Here is a 23,295-nt window from a genome sequence, read left to right on the forward strand (position 1 = left end):
TGACTGAATGTTTCTCAACATTATGAAATTAAGCCAATGAAATTAATAAATCACCCTTGTCCACAGCATCGGTCTGGTCAAAGGCCAGTGAGTGATCATGATGATGCGTCATGCGGGACGAAAAAAGGCAGCTCGGGCTTTGTTTGAGGAAGGAAGTCATACTACTTCAAAATAGATTCGGTTTGCATGTATGATCTTTTTAATCCTGCTTTTTTTCTCTCGCTCACTCACTAACTTACTCACACACACACACACACACACACACACACACACACACACACACTGGCTGTGTGATGTGGTGGGAAGACCTCGGGAGTTTTGGCTCCTGTTGGTTTCTGGGAGCAGCACCAGCTTGGTGACTTGATCCACACTCAGCAACTGGATTGTCTTGATCTGGTCTCACTGCAGCCATGGCGATCTGGTTGTGCCTGGAGATTGAGAGGGTGGGGTGGGGGGGGGAAGTTACTCATGAAGAGAAGGAGTTTTTATTAAGAGGCAGCCTGGCTAGAGTTGATCAGGAGTTGGTGTGTGCCTGTGTGCATGTATGTGTGTGTTGAATGGGGCTTTTTGTTCCAACGTGACTCACCGCGTTCTAGCCACGGTTGGTGCCTGAAGGGAGAGTTGGAGGGAGGGTGAACGACACACAAGAGAAAGAGTTGATGTGGTTAAGTCATTAGGAGGCTGCATGTTCAGTTGCTATGTCAAGCTTCGGCCTACTTCTCTGATGAATCAATACACCAAATGCTTGCCTGTGAAAGACACACACACACACACACACAATATGAGTAGATCTATCTTCTGGTTTGCTTGGCTCCAGATCATTTTAACTTTTAGCCAACTCCTCCTCAGATTGTGTGCGCTAGCATGGCTAAAAGTAACTATGAGACAACATCAGTCAAGCCAGATGGTGCATGTGATTTCTCACCACCGCCTGTAAATTTGTCAGCATAATTTCGCCGAGTTGATGTTCGTGATCACATTTGTCGTGGGTCTGATTACTCTGTAAAAAGCACAACTTAATTCAACAGGAATGACTTCTTGGCTCTGTTTGTTAGAAACCACTGTTTGACAGAGTGTTGGACCTTTAACTGGTACTGTAAGATTTTCTGGATTATGCATTTGGTTCTTGCGCACCTTACTTACTTACTGCCAATAGCTTTGACTGCGGCAAAACCCTAAAACACTGTCAATCACTTGTGCATACTTGCAAATATATTCAGAGAGCTGAAGTGAAACTAGAACTTCAAGGTTCTGTTACAGTACAGAAAAAACTCTGTAACTGTAAACTAAGACTTTTGGCTTGCTTTGCACATTTATATATGGATGACAATGATAAAACATAATTTAATATTATTCTTTAATCATTTTGGTGATGCTGAGGAAACACAATTATCTATAAATGTTTGAAAATTCCTTTTGAAGAGAGTCTTTTGGTGATTAACAGATGTACAATCACAAGGACTTCAACTTCTAAATAGACGCTGAAATAAATAGGATAAAAAAAATATGCTTTGAGTTACAGAAGCAAATGAAACAGAGGTTGTGCCTTACGCTCTTGATATATGTTATATGCACACCACCTGTTGCTTGCAAACACACACATGCACATGCACATGCACATGCACATGCAGACACCACCAGTGTTTCTTAGACACCCCTCTTTTGTTCCCTACCACTCATCCTACCACTCAGTGTGAAAGAAACCTCCACTTGAGACCCACCCATGACCACCTCTCGGGAGCTCTTGCTCCTTCCACTTTAACGCTGTTTGCCATGGATGTTTCAAAACCATCTGACCTGGCTGTGTTAACGGGTGGCTATTTTGGGAAAGGGATGGCAAAACCGTCTGCTACTCGCGACGGCCATTGAAAAAAAAAAAAAAAAAAAAAAGAGCTTGCAGAGAGGGTGTGCTCACTGGGTGAGTTGGTGAAAAGGGGGCAGGGGGCCTTGTGTCTATGTGTGCGTGCAAACATGATTTTGTGTGTGTGTGTGTGTGTGTGTGTGTGTGTGTGTGTGTGTGTGTGTGTGTGTGTGTGTTCACACCTAACCATACCAGTGACCAAGTGCAGTGTTGGGGTCATGCGTTGCTGTAGGGATTGCTGTTGTAATTGGACATTTCTTACTCTTGCAAAACCGCAAAACCCAGACAGAGACTGAAGTTCATTCTCTTGCAACTGGTTGTTGTCAGTTCTGCCTTTCACCCACATTATTCTCAACATCTTACTTTTATGGATCAATACAAGTTTTTTTTGTTTTATTTTATTTTACTTACTACAGATCAAGACTGCTCACTTTTTGTCCCGATTTCAACGAGCATGATGGTTTGCACCAACTTGTTCATGTAGTTTGTACCTGTTTGATATCTACAGTAATCCTGGCTTAGGGAAATGGCTTAGGGAAATTTTTTTTAAATATAGCTCTTTAGCTGTGGGCAGTTGGCAAAGAAACCACCTGTGCTTGGTGCTGCTTTTAAGAGAAACAACCCATAGTGAAATATTCATTCAGGCCCTTTGGGAAAGAGCCTGACGAACAGGTTGAGCAATGGAACATGCCAGTAAGGAAAGCGTGGCATCTCTATTTGCATCTGAAACATCATCTCCCTCTGTGGGACTTAACTAATGCGAGTAAGAAAACGTGTGATGGTCAAAGGCCCAAGTGATCGTGCTTGATGCTTTTGTTAGCAAACTGAAACACAAGACCCCAACATTACTCTAAAGGGCCAACTTCTGAACATGAGCTAACCAGTACGGTGACATTTTCTGTGCAGACATCAAGCTCTGGATTCACGTAGCTGAGAAGCCTTTCTCCATGCCTGTGTTAGTTCATGTTATATTTAGTTCTTTTAGACTTTGCAGATATGTTGCAGTCCTTGTGGCTTGCAATAAGAAAGGACTTTTTACATCAAACACATATACTAGGGACCAGTCGGTAGAGTGAGTGGGCCAGTTCCTCCTACTATTTCTCTTAATGTGTCCCTTGTGATGGAGGTGTGGAGCTGCCAGCATTGTTCACTAGCTACACTGGACGCTAACAGCTGTGTTTATTTACCAATGATAAACAGTTGCTGCGGACGTTTCAGCCGTACATTATTGGTAACATTATTGTTAACTGTGGGTGTTTTAAATGTGAGAAGCTGCAGTTTATAGGTGTAAGTCCATTTGTCTTTGTGCCTTTGCTGTTTGATCAGTGAATGTCTGTTCAGTGTTTAGCAGAAATGTTACACAGATAAGGCGTGTCTGCATATTTGCAAATCCTAGGCTGGTCCCGCTGGACTATGGAAGCAGTTCCTCCGATGCAACTCCAGGGTGTGGATCGCAGGCTGTACGAGCAGGCCTCTTCATGCAGCTCCAGGGTCAGGCTCATAGGCATTATGCGTGGGCCTTGAGATGTAGCTCCAGGGTTGTGCTCACTGGCTTCATGAATGGGCCACAGGATGCATCTCTATGGGTGGGGTGCTTCACTGGTCTACTACAGTTAAACTGCTTTTGGCAGAATGTCAGTGCTTTTTAAAAATAGGATAAGCAGAATAGTTGGCAGGTTTGTTTTTCCCTAATCTTGTCTTTGAATTAGATTTGTGCTTTGCTACAGCTCAGGTGAGACAAAAGGTTTCATAAGAAGGGACAATAACCAATAGCTAAAAAGTAAGAGTTCCTATAATCATAAATAGGAAACACTGCAGGGTGATACAATCCTCAGTATGTCCACTAGCTCTCTATTCCTTCCCAAACTAGGCTTCATTCCAAGCAGTAATTTGCTTTGTTCAGAGCGGTCAATAATTTGGTGGGGGGATTTAAAGGAATTTCGTGGTTTGCCAAACTGTGTCTCAGGAACAAAATTCACACAAACACCACAGATTTTTCAGACATGACTAACGGTGATATCAACACATTCCAGATAAGGTACTGAAACTGCTGCAATTAAAGAGGGCCTATTTTAAAACATCTCAGAGTTGCAGTAATTTATGTCATTCCTCTTTCCCAGAGAAGTCTTTTTTTGTTATTTTTTTTAAGTGAAAGTGTTTCACTGGCAAACAGCAGCATGCAACATATCATAGGATTTCAAACACAGTGGTTTAGCTTATCAAACATTTGTGTGAGAGAGCAGAGTATTTTATATGGATGGAATGTCTGACTCATTATTGTGTGTGTGTGTGTGTGTGTGTGTGTGTGTGTGTGTGTGTGTGTGTGTGTCATATCATCACAGAGGCTGAGCTAAACAAAGTTAGTTAAATTACTTACACATTTCTTGTCCTGAGTTCAGGGAAGCATTTCTTTAGCTGTCACTTTGCATAGTAAATGGAGTCCTTGCTGCTTTTTATGTTGCAGTCGAAGCCTGATAACATCCTTTCTTATTTCCAGAAATACTGTAGATAAGCCCTCCAGTTCCTCAAATATATGCATGCGTATGATACTGTAAAATCTCCTGATTTGTTCCACCAGCGTTTTCAGCTACAGCACATGTTCTTAATGAAGTGAATTGAAAATATTCCGTAATTACCCATTGTAAATGGAATATCTGAATGTGACACACACACAAGTGAATGAATCATATTTGTCATACTGTATTTAGCGCAAAACATTTCAGCTCATCAGAGCATTTACTGTGCACAGCTGCCAAAAAAAACCTCTAAATACATATAGTGCCTATAAGTAATCCACACAGGTAATCTGTTCACAGTTACATGTAGTGATATTCTGCATTTACACACTTGTAAACCAGGTTTCTTTTTTGCTTGATATATGATCACTATAGTCTATTTTTAGTTGATCCCATACACACCATACTGCTATAAATGCTCACTGATCAGCGTAAAGTAGACCCCAGTTGATATAATATTTGTCTATTGGTTTTTATTATTTTACACTACTGTCTGAAGAAAATAATTTGTGGCAGTGTTTTCAGACTTTTCCAACCAATGGGCTTGGTACTGACAGATACACAAGCAGTGTATAAAGAATTGAGATGAAGAGGTTTTTAGTTTAGTCTCTTGCCCACACATGGATTTGATGGGATTTACAGTGCACGTATGCAGTGCTGAGACAATCTTCAATTTCATTTAAGTTACACACACAATAACAGTTTAATGTACAGACAACAACACTGTTTTTATTATTTTAACAACTTTTATTTAACATATTTAATAATATGTAATCCAGCAATAACATTTTACAAACCTTATTTTACTTTGCTCTTTGCATACTCCCCATTGCATTTTAGTCATTCATACTTGAACACAGCCATCACTCAGAATGACAAGCATCTCTCATCTAACTTTGCTTCTGCCTTTACCATCCTTTGGTTCTGAGATTTAATCCGCTGTTATCCATGGTCGCATATAATCCAGTAATTCAAAGCTTCTTCACATGATTCTCATGCAGCAATCAGAACGGCACCAGACAATTCACTTTTTCATGTCTCGACTGTGGATGAAACCAGTGGCTTTGTGTTAGTGAACACCACTCTGAACTAAGTGCCTTGGTGGTCTGCAGCCAGCTGACCGGAGGCATTGGCTCTCAGTGACACTTGCTTCGTGATGGGACAGCCTGCCTTTACACCAAGACAGACACACGTTACTAGACATGTCTGCTCATTTTAATTTCATGTTTTTGTTACACTTTGGCAGCCTGTTTTAGTTATCAACTGAATCAATGAGGCAACGTTTAGTAGTAAACCTTTATCACCCTTGTCTCCTTTCCTTTCTGTCTACTTGGTCTTCATCTTGTGGAACTATTTGCTTAATTAGCAACGTAACACTTAAAGAAACACTTTAACTACCTGCCTATGAAGCATACAGTATAGAAAATATATTATATTAGCCTTACTAAGCTCAAAAACTCAAAACTGGGATACAGTAAGGTCTGACTAGTTTTACTTGCTTGCGTGTGTCAAGACATGCTCACATCTGTAAGATAAGACATAGAACCTTTCAGTCTTACATAGATATGATTATAATTGTGACAGTGAAAGGAAACAAATGAATCAGTAAGACATTGGAAATGAGATAAAACAGGATGAGAATGCCCAGAATATTTGCATTAAGCTTTGCATGACTGCATAATAAGAGGCTTGAGGGTGAATCTCTGAAGTACAACCCAGCCATTCTCACTGAGAGAAATTAGGCCCTCTAGGTGACTCATTTAAAGGATGGGACAAAAATTTCAAAGGGTTCATTCTTAGAAAAACCTGCCCTAAAAAGAAGTCTTCTGCACTTCCTTCCCCCACCGGCTAATGCCGCTGTCCTCAGGCTAAGCAGCTGATTTATTGACAACACGCCACCACGGCTAAATGTTTTAAAACCATTTTTTTTTAACTCAAACATATTATGGGCTTTGAACCACGAGACACGGCGTGGCGAACGGGATGGAGGCCTCGTGACTGTCGACAGACAGGACAGGCATGGAGGCACAGACTCCCCCATCAGCTCTCTCTGTGGGACGTTTTTGTCCGATAAAAGGTCACGCACCACAACCGATTTAAGTCATGTGCTCCTTGTTGCGTGACGATCAACACAAAACAACAGGGATGTGTTCAGCTTTGCATGTGTGTTGAGCTAGGGAGAGCGAGTGCTTCAGCATCTGTGGCTGGGTACATTTTGTGCTCATCTTCATTTAAGAAACATATATTTGCTGTTTAGGTTCATATCCTTTCCTTGTTTTTCTCATATCGGTGCTTGTCGGATTGTCCAAGAGCTGTTGCTGGTGGCCAAAGAATTAAAGCAACTGCTTGGGCTGGAAGAGAAGTCCTGTGTCCATGTGAGTGTGTGGGTATCGTCTGGGTCGAGTCTCTTTAGGACTTTAAGGCCTTAACTCTGCTCTGGGGGACTTTTAACGCACACCCAGACCTTGTTCTATTAAACTCTGCACATCACCACTCCTTGGATTAATGTAGACACAAGCCAACTACTCATGCCCATCCAACATTTTACTGCTGTGAGATACGTTCATACAGTCAGCAAAAGAAAGTTTGTCAGCTCTCATGTGAGTGCTAAATGTGGTTGTGTCCACATTCAGCAGGTAGCCACTACCAAATCTGAAAGCAACGTGATGATTTGTGTAGTTTGTACAAGTACACTTAGCTTTGAGTGTTGCCAAAAGCCTCAGAGTGACAGTCGCTCTTCTGTTCACTTACTGCCTATCAAATATGTGTGTTGTCTTGTTTTTCTAGGGTTCTAAAAACTCACAGTTATGCAAATACAGTAGGAGTGCCATGTCACTTAAACATTTTGAAGCTCCTTTTTCTGTTTTATTAAATTCTAAAATGAACAATGATGTGTTTCCACTTACAGAACATCAGTAGAACATATCAGTGTGAATTGCACACAATAAGTGCATCATCATTTGTCACGGATATATACTGGCTCGGATTCCAAAACACAACTGGCCAATGCTATGTACGGTTCCTGAAGAGCTCACACACAAATCCATTGAGTTTACCTTTCACCCAAAAAAGAATTGGCATGTTTAATGAAGAGCGAATGCTCATGCATTACTGTAATAGTGTCAGACTTAAAATAGACAGTTTTTTGAAGGCTCAATGTTAATACAGTGGATCCAGAGATGATCTCTTTCCTGCCTACTACAATAACCCACACCTCCAGATTATTTCATTTTTTTAATTTGTAGTCTTTTGACCAAACTGACTCCACTGATAAAAAGATGGGGCAACAAATTTTAACCGGCTCCATCTAGAGCTAAGATGGAGCCACCATATTGCTCATTTACCACAACCTTCCCCCTGCTTCAAGAGGGGTTTTATTACATAAGTAAACCATATTTCATTTCTAGTATAGCTGCCACTTGTTGATGTTGGAATATTTAATTGTTTGACAAATGATTTTAGTCACATCGTTGGTGATGTTTAACTCACAGTGTCAATGACAGCACCTTTGGCGTGATAACATAGCAGTCTGCCCCAAACACTAGTTGGATATTCTAGCCACAGAAATCTTTGTCTGACGTGAGCTAAGAAACGCAGCCTTTGATGCCCCATCAATAATTAAAAATCAAACTAATTCAAAAGCACATGACCAAATGCTATTTTTGGCTCATCGAAACACCATCTAAACATGTAGCTATAGCGCAGTATAAAAAGGAAGATCATCATCACACAGGCTGTACACATGCTCTGCATTGAATCATTTAACTAATTTCATCAGTACAGTACATACAGTAGGTTTTATGTATGTATGCTTCCCCTCTCTCTCTTTCAGACACACAGACACACCTTCTGCTAAGCCCTTAATCACAAACATGCTCATTTCCACCCCACGTTTACCCAGACAGATCAATCCAGCTGATCCAGCGGCTGCTGGACCTTGACCTCAAATTTATCCTGACAGAGCCTTTGTAGGAGGACAAGTTCACTTCACTGCACGTGTGCAGGATGACTCACATTTATTTTGTTAAGATTTTACCATATCTAGTATGTGTGTGGGAGTATTTGTATGTGTATGTGTTTGTGTGTGTGTGTGTGTGTGTGTGTGTGTGTGTGTGTGTGTGTGTGTGTGGTGCTTCTTTGAATCAAGAGTTTTGGGGACATGAGTGGCTGGTACTGGCTGTGTGTATTCAGTGGCCTGGTCCGATGGGGCTAACTTCATATATATGATATGAATTGATCATACATATGTGTGCATGCATACATACAGACCGCTTTTTTTTTTCTGGCTGCATGTGTATGTTGGTTAATAGATCTACGTATATACTGTACTTTACTATATGTTTCACCTATGCATGCGCCTGCATGCCTACATACTGTACACGTTTAGCTATGTGTGTATGTGTTTCTGTATTAGCATGTGTGTGTCAGGAGCATGGGTTATAACTCACTCTGACTGCGAGCTGAGGCCCCTGGCAGGGAAAACTGTGGGTCTGGCAGGTCTCAGCAGGGCTCTAAAACAGCGCTGCAGCTCAGCTCAGCTCCACTGGTGGTTGCGGGCCCATCTCTATGTCACACTGAAGAGATTTTTAAGAGAACTCCTTATTGGGAGGCCTCGAGCAAAAAAAAAAAAAAAGACAGGACGTCATCATGTCTTATTGTTGGCAGCCATGTTGGCTCAACAATAGGTTCTGAGGCATTGTGCTGAAGAAGAAGCACGGACATTTATGCTAAATGATTTGTGCTTGTTTGTCGCTTTCACCTCATGAATAGTCTGATGTAGAGTTGCTGGAGGCCTGGCAGGTCCGCCTTAGAGAACAGGTAGCAGTGCAGCACCTCTCAAATCCTAAATCAAACCCTTGTCATTAGCTCATTTAAGCTTTTAGGACTGATTTACCTCCACCTGCCCTCCTGTACAAAAGGTATCATAGCACCATGAGGTTTTGGTGACGTTTCACTGATGTATCAACCAGCACTTGGGGTAGTTTTTTTCCTGGGAGTCTGTAACATGCACAGGAAGAGAAACAGTATTTTTGGCAAGACTGACACGCACACAAAAAAGTTATTGATCCATTTGAGCAGTATATTTAAAATGATTATATGTAACGCTAAGGATGTACTACGATGTGCAAGCATTAGGAAGAAAATGTTCAAGTACTTTCTGGCAAGCCGAACCAGTCATGTGTGATACTTAATCTGACCCTCGTCTTCCACCGGCCCTGTCTTCCTACTCCCAAGCTGCACATTGTAGCGGTCCTCAGAGGATCTTCCTGTTTCTCCTCCGGCATCTCATTGCACGTGTTGCTTGCAGGAAACTCAATCTGTTACAATAGTATATGGAGACTTTCTGATAATAAAACATTATATCTATATACTGTTAGTCGTAGCTTTACTTGACAGCTTCAGAACAACAGATCTTCAGTGATACACTTTCAGTCTTGAAACGGTCTATATAGTGTATCACGCAATCATTGTGGATGAATTCTGAAACTGTTAGAGTATGAATTTTATAGTATTTGGACTTGTTTACCATATAAAAGACATAACTGACTTTTCAGCCTTGTTTAAGTTCTGCAGCAACAGCTGTGCCCGTTTTTTTTGTTACAAAGCAGAACTGATAAACCTAATGTAATAATCATTAGTCTGCCACTGAACTTGCATATGGCTCACACCCACCTAAAAAGTTTTTAATTCCTCATGGGAGAAAGGCGAAAGGAGAAAAGTTAAAAATCCATTGTTTTCTATATTGTTATAAATTAGTTTAACCTGTTCTTTTTAGATTGTTCTTTATCTCTAAATGCAATGTCCATCTTATTACTTTCCAATCAAGCACAGACCAGGCACAACATATGAGACAGGAAACAAGAGGCAAGAGTGAATTAAATAAGTACAGTATGTGAGGATATGAAGCATGTGAGGAGATAAAGGTGTAGGGAGGAAGAGAAAAGACAAAGAAAGGGCAGTAGGACAAGATGAAGGAGAAATGGTTTGCAGAGTAGGGAGTGTGGATCACTGGAGAGTGTTGGGGAGGCTAAGGTCTGGACTCTGACCCAGATTTTAAATATGGTCTCTGACAACCTGATCTGACCATGCCACTGTGTGGTCCTCCTTTCTTTCCATTCGTTATGGATGCATAACGACCACACGCTTCTCCTCTCAGCGCCCTGTGCAGTCACTCGACGAGTCAGAGCACGTTCATTTAATGCAACATTAAAATGACAACAAGCTTGAGGTCAGAGCGCCACAAGATTCTCTTACAGTTTTTCAAAAGCCACATTGCTCCTTTCAACATTTGCAAACGCTTTTCAAAAACGGACGACAGCGACAGCAGACTTTGCTCATTCTGCAGTGTTATGAATAAAAACGATTTTTTTTTTCATACAGGCAGAAAAATTGTGTAATTCAAAGAAGCAGGCAGAACATTTCTCTATGTACTGTACCAGGAGGAGAACACTGGGTGCAAGCTGAAGTCTTTGGCAGGGGTTGCTGGCATTCGTCTTTTGCTTTTGCTAGTTTGCTGGCAATGCCTATGCCTGTTTGGTTATTTTATGGCCAAGCAGGAGCTTTAACCAAGCCAATTCCTTTAGAGGAAGAAATGGAGACTTTTGGTGTTTGGCAAGGTTAATGGGATTATTAGTTTTAATAGCCAGTATTAATACTTCATAATAAAATCCTATTAAATACAAAGCATCACAATAGTCTGTTGTAAAGCTGTAATTATTATTATAAACCAAAGAAAAGGGGAAGGGATATGTCCTAACATTTCTAGTCGGTAGTGTCAGTTTGCATTTCTTGCATTTGCATTTCTTGAATTTATATCCTTTCTCACTGCATGAACATGAGCACACACACACACACACACACACACACACACACACACACACCTCCCTCACTGTATGTTGAGATCATTGGGAGTTAGGTGACAGATACTGAGAATGCTTGGACCTAAATTAAGCCCACTGCTTCATCAAAAACATCCTGCCTTCCTACTTGGACTGAGGTTGTGGTGGCTTCTCATGGGTGTGCAGGTAAACGAGTGGGAAGAAACACACACATACACACACACTTCTTCATTCACACACTCCATGATTCAGATTTTCTGTGACCAGTAAAGCCAAATATGTTTTGTTACAACTTGTCACTTGCCTTGTTTTCACAGGTTTTTTTTTAGTAAAAGAATAGCACATAGGTGTGAGTATAAATATTACTTAGAGCTGTGACTCAGTTTGCAACAGTTACCGGTTTGAAACTATTATTTTGTTGTCAGTGACAGTATCGGTATAATCAAGATGTTTTCTTTGCGCAAAAAAAAAAAAAAAAGTACTTTGGGAACATGTGATCATGCGCCATGTGATCTAGTTCCTTGTATGTTCTTTACAGATTCTTTACTGTAAATGATTAAATAGGTCTAAGGGTTATTCAGGCATCCCCCACACATACACACTCACATAAAGATAACCCATGAAAAGAGTACATGTGGAGTGTGACAAAGCACTTTACAATAGGAACTTTTAAATGTCGCTGTAAATATGTAATCTTAAGTTACAGGAAACATTTTACATGGAAAACATTGCAACTAGAAAAGCTGCACTCTTTGATGTCAATCTGCTACAAACTGTATAGTTCACTATACATAATTGTAAAGTTAGAGCAGCAGCAACATCAGGAAAAGTTCCTCTGGGATAATTAATAAATAACTTTCAGTTCTTAAAGACTTCTTCAGAATGAGTATCCTCTCAACATGCAATTACATTTTGATGTAACACGTGTGTTTACACAACTATACTATGAAGGACCTTTACTTTCAAAGGAGCACTGTTCCACCATCTTGCCACATTTGGTTAATGTTTAAGGTTTGAGTACTTCTTTCCATATACTGACTGGAAAAGAGAAAATATTCACCTAGATGTTGTAGTATGACCAATATACAGTAACAAATAGCAAAAAGCTGGTTGGAAGCAGGGGAGGTGAAGGAGGCTGGGAGGAAGGCGGAGAGCTGTGCACCACTCTGCTCCAGCTCCACTTCCACTGGTGACCCCATGGTTGTAAATCTGAGAGCAGAAGACCGTTCTGACTTCTTGGGTTGCTTTTTTTTTCTGCCTTTTCTTTTCTGGCGCTGCACATGTAACTGACATGTTGTGACTGTCAGTATTTAATATGGACTCATTATAGCCTTTTGGCAAAACATAGTGAGATGTTAATCTCTTTGACAAGTAGGTCCACAAGGTGAAGTCTCAACGTTTGGTTGCAGATGTTTAGGACTATTTCATAAAAAGTATAAAGTTAAACAGATAAGACCTGGCTGCTGCAACAACACACCTCACTGTTCATCTCAATATCGGACAACTTAATTAACCACTTCCACTGCCTCCACATTCAGTTTAGTGAGCAGAGCTGCGTTGCTGAATCAGGAATTAAGCCATTTCTACTTTTGCTCATTAAGCATTCTTGTCCTCTTATTTACACCCACTCCAAAGCTTTCTGTGTGACAGTTGCCAGTAAACGAGAAAAAAAAAAAGATGAGTTCCAGGAAAACTAGACTGTGACTAGTTAATTTTCTTGATGCCTGCAAAACACACATCTCTCTGAGCCTGAGCCAGACAGATCACACAAAGAACACAACCATTAACATGGCGATTACCAGCTAAAGAGAGTCAGACTTGGTTGAGGCCAGCCAGAGACTTTTTTGTTTTTTCTTCATACATCCAGCACTGGCTTTCACAACCAAGAGTGGATCAGGTTGAAGTTGAAATGACTCCCAAAATGACACTAAAGATATTAGCATCTGCAGCAGTGTTACAGGACCTTGCCAAATTCTACCCAAACAAGTCTATGTAATGTAACATAGTCAAAATAAAATATTGCTGGTTTCTACGTTTGTTGCCAACGTACAAATTTGATGTTTGCTGACCCAACTTCCTGCACTGTGAGGCTACAGGGAAAAGTGCACACATTTCCAAAACTTAGCATAGTGAAATGGAAATTAAATGACATTTCTGCAATAGCGTCCGTGGCCTGTCTCTATTATGCTATTATTGGGTTGAGCATTATTATGCATGTAGGTCCCTATGATCCCTGTAATCTGACATCTACAATCTTAGATAATTGCTCCGGCTTTGAGCAATTATGTCTCTTCATGGAAAAACTTTTATTTCGCTAACACAAATATGCCTACAGCATATACCCTAATCTATCTATACACTAATTGCTGACAGCTACGAGTTGGACCCAGCCAGGCTGACTGCAGCACCTCAGCAGGTGACTGAAAACAACACATGGAAACACTCAGTTCAATCTGTTTAATCTGATTTGAAATAAATCATGAAATCGCTGCTCCTATTCTGCACTTGATTTATTCAATCCCACTAAGAACTTACAAATGGGTGTTTGTGGCTTTTGCAGCAAAAGCTGATTCTGAAACACACCCATGCATTTTATGACCCTTTTTTGAGTTGTGTCAAAACTAATAGACATGTCAGAATTTTCTGACCTCTCCTATCCCAGTAGACAACTTAAGTGACATGTTCTGTGATGTTGAAAATATAAAAGTGCATTTACCATCAAAATTAAATCAGATATAATCATGGAGAAATATCCTGCACGCCAAGAGCAGCTCCATAGACCAAACGGTTGCTTAAAAGAATAAATACAGATAGTTAATTCTAGATTAAAGTTTACAAATGGTTTGCTTATTTAATTTTTTAGTGTTTATTTAGTTTTTTTATTAAGATTAAGCACTGCTAAGAAGCAGACTTCAGGGGACTGACAACCCCTAAGGGCTCGAACGTATCTACAATTAGGTTTATGTTCAAGGTTTGACTTTCTTTGCCCAGTTCGGTGGTTCTGAAAATGCAGTTATTGGGAAAAGACTTGCACAAATAATGTGAGGAATACATGAACTTGCGTTAATTATTCCTAGAGGGAGTGCGTATTGAATTGGTGCTTATTCAAGAGTGTGTCAGCTTTGCTGTATTAGAGCAGGTTAAAAAGAATAAGGGAGGATGGCAGGTGGGGACATTTGAGGGGGCTTTGGGTGCAGGTACAGAGTTGAGTTGGGTTTATCCTCCATCCAAACTCCATCACCCTTTTACCCCCATCTAATTCTCTAAACCACTGTGGGAATAGGGGACTGTTTCTTCTATTATGTCCATGCGCCCTTGTAATACTGTGAGTGATTTCTGAAACAACCTCCACTGTTGCTGAGGTTCTTCTGAGATAAGGAATCTGTGCTTATTGCATTGGTTTTAACCTCTATATTTCATCAGTTGATGTTGCCTCAAGCTTTTATCATCCCTTTGCTTAATACTGCCAGAGGCAGATCGACAGCTAAGTGCACACAGAGTTTGAAATGTCACCAGATGTGAGTAAACTGACAGAACATGAGATCAGACTGACTGTGATGCAGGTGGTTATTTATTGCTGTTGTAGTTCCACTTAAAAACAACAGTATGCTTCAGATGAGTGTGAACAGTATCTCCAAACCCATACACACCTTTTAAGGTCTTTTCTGTCGTGTTTTTCACACAATTAGTCCCATTCTGTCATTTGTCTGTGCATAGCCTGGTGCATGATTGATTTGGAGGAGTGTGTGAACTCATCCATAGTCGTCTTGACCTTCCCTACTGAAGGTAGCCATTTAGATGTGTTTAGGCTGCACGGTGGCTGAGTGGTTAGTGCTGCAGCCTCACAGCCGCTGGCCAGCAGGAGGTTGTCTTTGTGGAGTTTGTATGTTTTTCCTGTGCTTGTGTGGGTTTCCTCCCACAACCCAAAGACATGCTGTTAGATTAACTGGGGGCTCTAATTTGCCTGTAGGTGTGAATGTGAATGTGACTGTCTCTAACTGTCAGCCGTAACAGAGACCTGTCATTTCGGCCAATGACAGCTGGGATCAGGGCCATCTCCCATGAACAGGAAAAGTAGGTTAGAAAAATGACACAAAATCTGAAGCTCTAAAGCTCATTGAAAAATATGTTATACCTTGTTTCTTTAATTGATGTAAAGACCAAAGTGTAAAAGTTTTATTCTAACAACATTCAACACCAACATCCTAACAAATTAGAATGAAATTATTAATCGTTGTTCCTGGCCAAAAAAAAAGTGCACAACTTGCAGTGAAATAGCCATTTTTAAACTTCTTTTCTTCTTCAATTGAGTTATGTGTTAATTAGTGAGCTGTAGAGGTGCCCTAATTGTTTTTGTGCTAAGCTAAGCTAATTAGCTGCTTGCAGTAGAATCATATTTTTATTTCATATTTGAAGTTCTATGATCTCTTCTAACTCTCAGAAAGGAATTAAGCATATTTTTTGATGAAAATTTGGGGATGTTCCTTCAAGAATGATAAAGATGTACTACAGAAAAAAAAACTGACAGTAAAGCTGTTAATGCCACAAGTGGCGGCAATCAATCAGAAATAAAAATATTACACAGATATCCTGTTTCTGTAGCTAGTCTTAACGCAGTGGTTTCCAAAACCAGTCCTCAGGGAATGAGTGTCTTAATGTATGTGGTACAAACTGTTTACATTCACACATCCACACTGCCCAAAATAACCCATTCTGTATGCTGAGGAGATGACTCAAGACAAAAACAGCCAAGTATGACAAGGAAACACAAGAGGCATAAAAGAAAGAAATAAAGAAAGAAAAAAAAGAAAAAACATTGTCAACCCAAAAATCAGTGCCATAAGAGCACGTCTGAATATTTGGGATGTAGATGTAACAGATATAAACTGTTGGTTTTGGAGTCAGATGGGCGCTGGACCACTGTTCCTATGCCCAGGAATGAGAAGGAAGTTCCAAGAAGGCCCATTGTTGGGCTTGAGGTCGTCTCTGGCCCGCCTGGCACATTGCGGCTCCCATCACTCTGCTGCCAACATAAAACGGCACTTCATTCAACGCACATATACACACACACACACACACACACACACACACACACACAGCACAGGCAAAACATTCATGTCCACATCGGCTGCAAAGGTTACAGTGAGAAAAGCAACGCAGATGCTGATATTTCACAGACCTGTCAGATGCACATGTGCTCTTTAGATGAAAAATGCTTTCACACAACACCAATGGTCAAGAGTAGCCAGGGTGTAAAATCACATGCACGCACACACAATCTCCCTTTCTTCTAAAAACCAACTATGGAAGAATCACGCCGTCGCCGTGACTGATGATTTTGCCAACATAAAGACTGAAAAAGCAGCAACTGATGTCTTCCAAGTCCCTTGAATAACTTCCATTGACAGTTTCGATAGAAGCGGAAAACCTCTTTTCTGTAATGGAAGAAGGTTTTTGGGGAAGATGGGTTTTCCCTTTTTGTAATATCCTCAGAGCCAAGCTTGGCACAGCGATCCTCCGGACTGGAGGATGTTGGCTCAGGCCTGACAATGGGACTTGAAGTGAGCCACAGCGAGTAGAAAAGTAAGATCAGAGCATCCATAAGGATCTGCCGTGCCCCTGATTAGCTGAAAATGTTTACTTCATCCTCTTGTTAACAAAGTAGCTTATGTTCATTGCCTTTTTTTTTTTTATTTTAAACACACACCACACTGAAACAGGCCTACCATGGCTCCACATTAGTTCACTTAGCTCACAAAAGGGCTGTGTAGAGGTGGGTGTGGGTAGTAAGAACTCCACCTTTCCGTCATGACTACTGAAGTGGTTAGGCAGAAGAAACACTCACCGCTGCAGGTTCGTTTGGCAAGTTTTGGCAGTGGAGCACCTTCTTTGGCAAATGATCTCTGTGCCAAAACAAACGCCAGCTTTTTCTCACCCCTTATTCACATACACACGCAAACACACACACACACACACACACACACACAGTTGCTGACTCCACACAATGGCATGACTGTATCTGCAGCATCAAACAAACATCTGCCAATCGCCCTGCGGAGCTCATTGTTACTCAACACAGGGCACACAAACACTGAGCTGAGTTCAGCCTCCAACAGATACTGCAATGCAAAGAGAAAGTGCACATGAGGTCTGCCAACATGCATCGTTGAGCCCAAATAGCCAGAAAACAACTGGAAACCAACATGCCCCTGTCAGTGGTGGGTAACAGAAAAAAAGGAGAAGAGGAACGGCTTTTCAAAATATTTAGGCTCAACTCAAGCTCGGCCAGTGGAGCTCCTCTTAAATATGGGGCCTGCATTTCTCCTCATACTATAGTAAATAGTTCCACACAATACAAACATCAGTACTGTAAATACTGAACAGCACTCTGCTTATATATATGCAAACATAATCATAAAGACAAACAGTGGATGATGAGATCTGACTGTTGAAAGCAGCCCTGTGCAGAAAAGTTCAATATCAGCGAGTAGACTGATTTTCCATATAAAAAAGCCAACAGCGAGTAAAGCAGAGGTCAAACTGTAGAGAGGTCATGTGTCTCGTTGTGTGTATGCATCTGTGTCACTGTGTATACATTAGCGTCCACACAGCGGTAAGCCCTGAGTTTAAAGCTCTCGTTCCGATGTGTGTGACAGACGGAGACAGACCTCCTCCACCTATAGCTGAAGCCCTGGGACTCGTGTCTGGTGTTTATTTTGACCTTTCTGTCTGCTTAGCACTCGAACTTACTGCAGCGCACGGCACAACCTTATTATTTTATTTGTTTACAATCCCAGCGTACTTCTGCCAGATCTTTTAAAAAAGGAGCGACTGGAATTTGTTTGCTCGAGTGTTTTATTCATTGATGCTGGAATCCATAATGTGATCTCTTACATGAAACCAAGAATGTGTTTCACCAGATAAATCAGTCAAAGTGTGTGGTTTAGGATTTTTCTACGTTCTCAATGACTGCCAGCTAGTTATAAACTAGTCACTAACGGGACTCTGTTGTGGCATTAAAACACTACTAAGCAATGTCTTAGTAAATATTAAGTAATACAATGTGAACATGTAGCCCCATCCAAACAAAAGCAATGGGTTATGTAAGTAAGTAACAAAAAGTCACTCCCTTTACTTGGGTATAACCTTGTTTTATCTTCAAAAATAGAGACGTATCTCAGAGTTAGTAGTATTCATGCAATTTAATACCATATTGAATGGAAAACCCTATTCGCTTAGCTTAATGTATTTAGTCATTTAGTCAAATTACATTGGCATAATAATATGTTATATTGTTATACCTCTGTAATTTGAGGTATACCGTGTTATTTATAAGACATTTAGAGATTCCATCTTTATTGAAAAGTGTCAGGTCAATCTAAACAGATTATGTACTCTGACTTCAGCTCTGTCAGTATCATTGTTATTGTGTAACTATTCAGTAACAACTCTAATCTCTACACAGTTTGATCTTAGAAAGTTTGATCTAAAAAAAAATCAACAAAGGCGTGTGACAGGAAAAACTGCATCACATAATTTGGGTATTAGCAAGAAGGGGGATTACCACTGCAGATGTGTGATAGCTGCGTACACTCCTCTGTATTTATTCTAGTCATACCAGAGCCAGGTCTCACAGTCTGTTTGGGCTAAAAGCAGGTCAGGAGGGTTCATTCTCATTATTAAAGAGAGGTGCTGGAGTGATCCACACAGGGAAGGTCTGCTCCAGTTTTTCTTGCCCTCTCGCTTTTGTCTGCAATGTTTGCTCTGGATTTGGTTCTTGGTTCTTCTGATGTTGGAGCGCTGTCAACCCACACCCTAATGGCAACCACAGTTGGAGAGAGATCTGGGACTGTGCCGCCACTGGTGGTGAGGGGGACTAACCTAGTCCGATGGGCGTGCTCTTTTCACCTGTTCAGTCATGCCACCATACTGTACTCATCACCATGTTCTGGCTGCACATGTACTTAAAAGTTAAATAGAAGTTGTTGCACATTGAAAGTATTTCAAGACAGGTGTACTGTTAACGCCTGATTCACCGTAACTCGTTTCAGCTGCTGACTCTCAAGCTGATAAAGAGGTATTGTGGTGCATGTGTTACCGGCAACCCTTTCGCCTGTTTCTAGTCTTTGTCTTGTCATCCCTCGATACAACATTGTCAACTAAAGCACACGCTCGCCATAGAGGCACATTTATCACTTTAAAGATGCATTTATGCAGCATGACAGAGCTGTTTTTGTAAGCTGAGCTATAGAGAGGAAAAAAGCTACTGGAATGAATAAAAAGTTCACCCCCCCTCCTCACCATGATGCATATTCAGTTCTTCTCCTTTTGAAAAGTTCCTTTGATTACATTTTGACAGTATTGCCTAATTCGGAACAAGAGCACAGAGACCTGCAGCAACTTGCCGTAATTTAAAACCAAAATATAAGCATACAGGAACTTAGATGAAACTCCCATTTCAAAATATTTCAATATGTACACTCGATAATACTTTTCGTTTTTTAATTAAGACCTAAACCTCAACCTGCCTCACCTCCCTCCCACATTCAGGTGTTTCTAGAAACCAGCGTAACCGCTCCACATGGTCAAGCCAAACTCGAGCTCTATTCTCTTACACCCAGAGTGACACTTGAAGCTGGACATGCTTATCAGGAGGGCTATTATAGCCTCTGCGAAAATTCAAATGGCTTTGCCAGATACTGACGCAGTATTTTCAACATACACTCATACAGTCATACAAAGGCTGCAGAGAGCCAGGTGACCGAGAGACGTGGTAAAACGAGAGTTGTGTGACTCAACCAGACGGGAGTGGATCGGGCTTTAACACAGTTAAAAGACTAATTTATTGTCATTCGGCCCTCATGATCGCCCTCGGTGAACAACTAGGGCGGGGAGGGGGGACCGGCTTTCGTGAAAGAATTAAAAAAAAACCTTCCTGTGTGAGTTTGACCCCCGGCTCACCCTGATCCCCGCCTTTTCTCTGTTCTCGGCTGGTAAAAGCGAGGCTGGTTCGCGTTCAGCTGGTGCCTGAGGGAGAGATGGCGGCTGAGTAGCAGCCATGAGGGAAGCACACTGTTAGTCCTGTGATAGCCATATGAGATTCCACATGCTCTGATGAGTAATTCCTCCCTCCCTTCTCCATCACCATGTGGTTCGTGGCCCTGAGTCATCATCCACACTTTCCCTCACTCCCTCTCCACTTGTCTGTCTCTCTCTCTCTCTTTCCCTCGATGTGAAGAGGGTTCTTCCTTCCTTCCTTCCTTCCTCCCTCCCTTCTTTCCTCTCTTCCTCCCTTCAGCAGCAGCCATCCTACAGGGAACCTCAACAGAACAGCCTCTCTCCAATGACTCATTCACCAACATTGAGAGCTGCACTCCACACCACCCGCTCTCCAGCCATGACAGCCCACCACACCACACCCAGGCCTGGATCCCAGTCCTCCATGGCCTGCTGTCTGCCTTTATCACTTTGTGTCTTCTTGCCTGTCTTTGCCTGTTTCTGTGTCTTACTGTTTGTCTGGTTGCCACTTTCAGAGTCTGTCTGTACAGTACAGCTGCTGTCTTGTCAAGCTGTCTCTGTTTACCTGTCTTTTCACTACCATCAGCCTGCCGGTATTTCCACCAGTCTGTACTTTATATCTTTATACTCTCTGAATTTGTTCTGGACTTGCTTCGCTACTTACCAGCCTGTCTTACCAACCTGTCTGACTTTCTGTTGCTGTCTTTCGGTCTGTCCTCTAGCGCTCGATTGCAAAGTCAAAATACTGAAGGACATGGAGTGTCGCCTCTGCTGTCTGCATGTTAAACTATGGAGACTTGGGCAGAAAAATAATGACACCGTAATTCACACATCTGCCAAAAGGAAACATTGGTATTGTTAGCAAGGAGATGCTTTTCATTGTGTGTGTGCCGTTCTCAGATAGCGATGTTAACATTTCCAACGTTGTGCTAATCTGCATTCGCAAACGTGTTGTGAAACTTCTGACTAAGGTTACTGTTGTTACAGTTCGATTTCAGCAGCTCCTCTGAGACTGTATCCTTCCATTCATGTGTTCTGCAATTCAATAAGCTCTGTGGCTTCGACGTTGGTTTCACTGAGGTCGAAGTGTCAGAATGTAACCTATGTAACCCATACGTAAACAGAGCATTCGTGCCGTGATTGTGGCCCCTGCAGTGCGGCAGATATGAATTCTTACACCGTTCAGATATCATCTATATGTTGGAGCAGGAGATTTGTTGACCATTGCAAGAGCAATAAGGATTTTTAGGGGCATTATGACTGGGTTAATAAAACACAGCTGCCCCTAAAAGTCCCTCACTTTTCTTGCTGCCTTTTCTTTCTCCCTCCCTCCCTCCCTCTCCAGCATAATCTTTCTATTTCTCATTCCAAACTTTTGAGATCAAACTACAACATTTTGCTGGCTCCTAAAGTGCAATTTGGTGCATTACCTCGGTATCTGTTCAATCGTTGCTAAAGAAATGAAACCTGGAGTGACCACAACTCTTCAAGCCTGACCTTTTCAGGGGGGCCCTGGGTCATGGATTTCACGTAAAACAAGCGTGATTTCTGGTGTTTATGAATTGTATATTTATAATGGCAAAGTTTTATTGGGATTTGCAGTGACGTTTTTAAAGGGGGTTGAATGAGCTCAGAGCAGAATTTCCAAGAAGGAGCGCCCTGTGTGTTCATTAAGAGTTGAGCTTTCACACAAAAGGTAAACACAAGCTGAAGCTTTTACCGTAGCACAGTTTTCTATGTGATGCTCACAGTGTCATACATGTGCACTGATGGCTTCGCTCCATTTGAGAACTAAGCGAACCCGTTGACCCAAATCAGAAAAACAACCTTGGGGGGGGGGGGGGGAGATGTAGGAAAAGTCTATTTAAAGTAAGTCTATGGCCCTGCTGAAAAATGGGGATAATATGATCGAGTCATGGTGGAAAAATAAAGATGTAAGCAACACTGTGCAGCAAGTGGCAAGATGAGTCCGATTAGGCCTTTTAAACAATGTGAAATGCCACTGAGGGAGGCTTGGCAGGCAGTAGCAGCCAGCGCTGTTTAATATCACAACTTTACTCAGCACACTTGGTGACTATCCCAGAGCTCCCCGTAGCCATGCTGCTTATTCAAACCAGGCTCATTCCACCAAGCCTCCCTTACTAGGCCCTCAGCTCTGATACTCAACACTGGCTCATGCTCTGCTGCAGCATATATGGAGAGCTTTTGGCTCGAGTGGTTTTATCTGCTTTCTGTGATGTGTCATTGCACTTTAGTGGTCTACGTTGGAGGGAATCAGGGATGATAACTGAGTGCATCTCAGCCAACACAGATTTAATGCACTCTCTATATTTGATTTTAAATCTATTTATCATAACCATCTAATAAACAGAGTGCTGAAATATTTTCTACATGTAGCATTGTTAATTAGCGGTAGCATATCAAATATGATAAGAAGGAATTTAATTACAGCTTAAAGAAGTTCAACAAAGTGTCAACTTTCCTGCAACTTCAGGTCCAACGCAACCTATTACAGCGGCTACAAGAAATAGAAGGCTTATAAAAACAAATGACCTGCCACTGTTAAACACAGCCTACAAATAACTTATCATCAAGTATTAACGTTTTAATAAATAAAACTGACAGTAAGATTAATCTAATGGCTTCCCACCTACAATGATGTCAAAGAGTCTGCTCTACTTACAAGACTCTAGTACGTTTTAATACTCACAGAGGTCTTGTGTGTGTGTGTGTGTGTGTGTGTGTGTGTGTGTGTGTGTGTGTGTGTGTGTGTGTGTGTGTGTTTTTTATTTAATAAAAATCCCATGCTTCAGCCAATGTCTTACCTATGCGTCACATGCAGCATGGAGATGCCACCATGGCTCTCCGCTCTATTAATTACATAAAGCATCTAGTGTCAGGATGCTAAATTCATTAGTGAGGTATGTACAGCATGCTAGGGTCAGGACAGATATAGAAACAGGCCACCAAAACAACTTCTTCTCCATCTGATATACTTGTTGAACATAATAGAGAACGCCACTTTGTGATTTTTGACAACTGCACCTCTGTTGAATTATTT

General features: G+C 41.3%; 1 long non-coding RNA gene across 1 annotated transcript; it reads right to left on the reverse strand.

The window, feature by feature from the left end:
* Positions 1–293: 293 nt before the first annotated feature.
* Positions 294–10,083, reverse strand: LOC113162556. The gene is made up of 3 exons (XR_003298828.1): positions 8,826–10,083; positions 587–749; positions 294–428 (listed from the first exon to the last, which is right to left on the reverse strand). It is a non-coding gene; the product is annotated as an uncharacterized LOC113162556 (long non-coding RNA).
* Between the last annotated feature and the right edge of the window lie 13,212 nt (positions 10,084–23,295).

Source organism: Anabas testudineus, chromosome 1 (genome assembly GCF_900324465.2).
Source record: "Anabas testudineus chromosome 1, fAnaTes1.2, whole genome shotgun sequence".
NCBI lineage: Eukaryota > Metazoa > Chordata > Actinopteri > Anabantiformes > Anabantidae > Anabas > Anabas testudineus.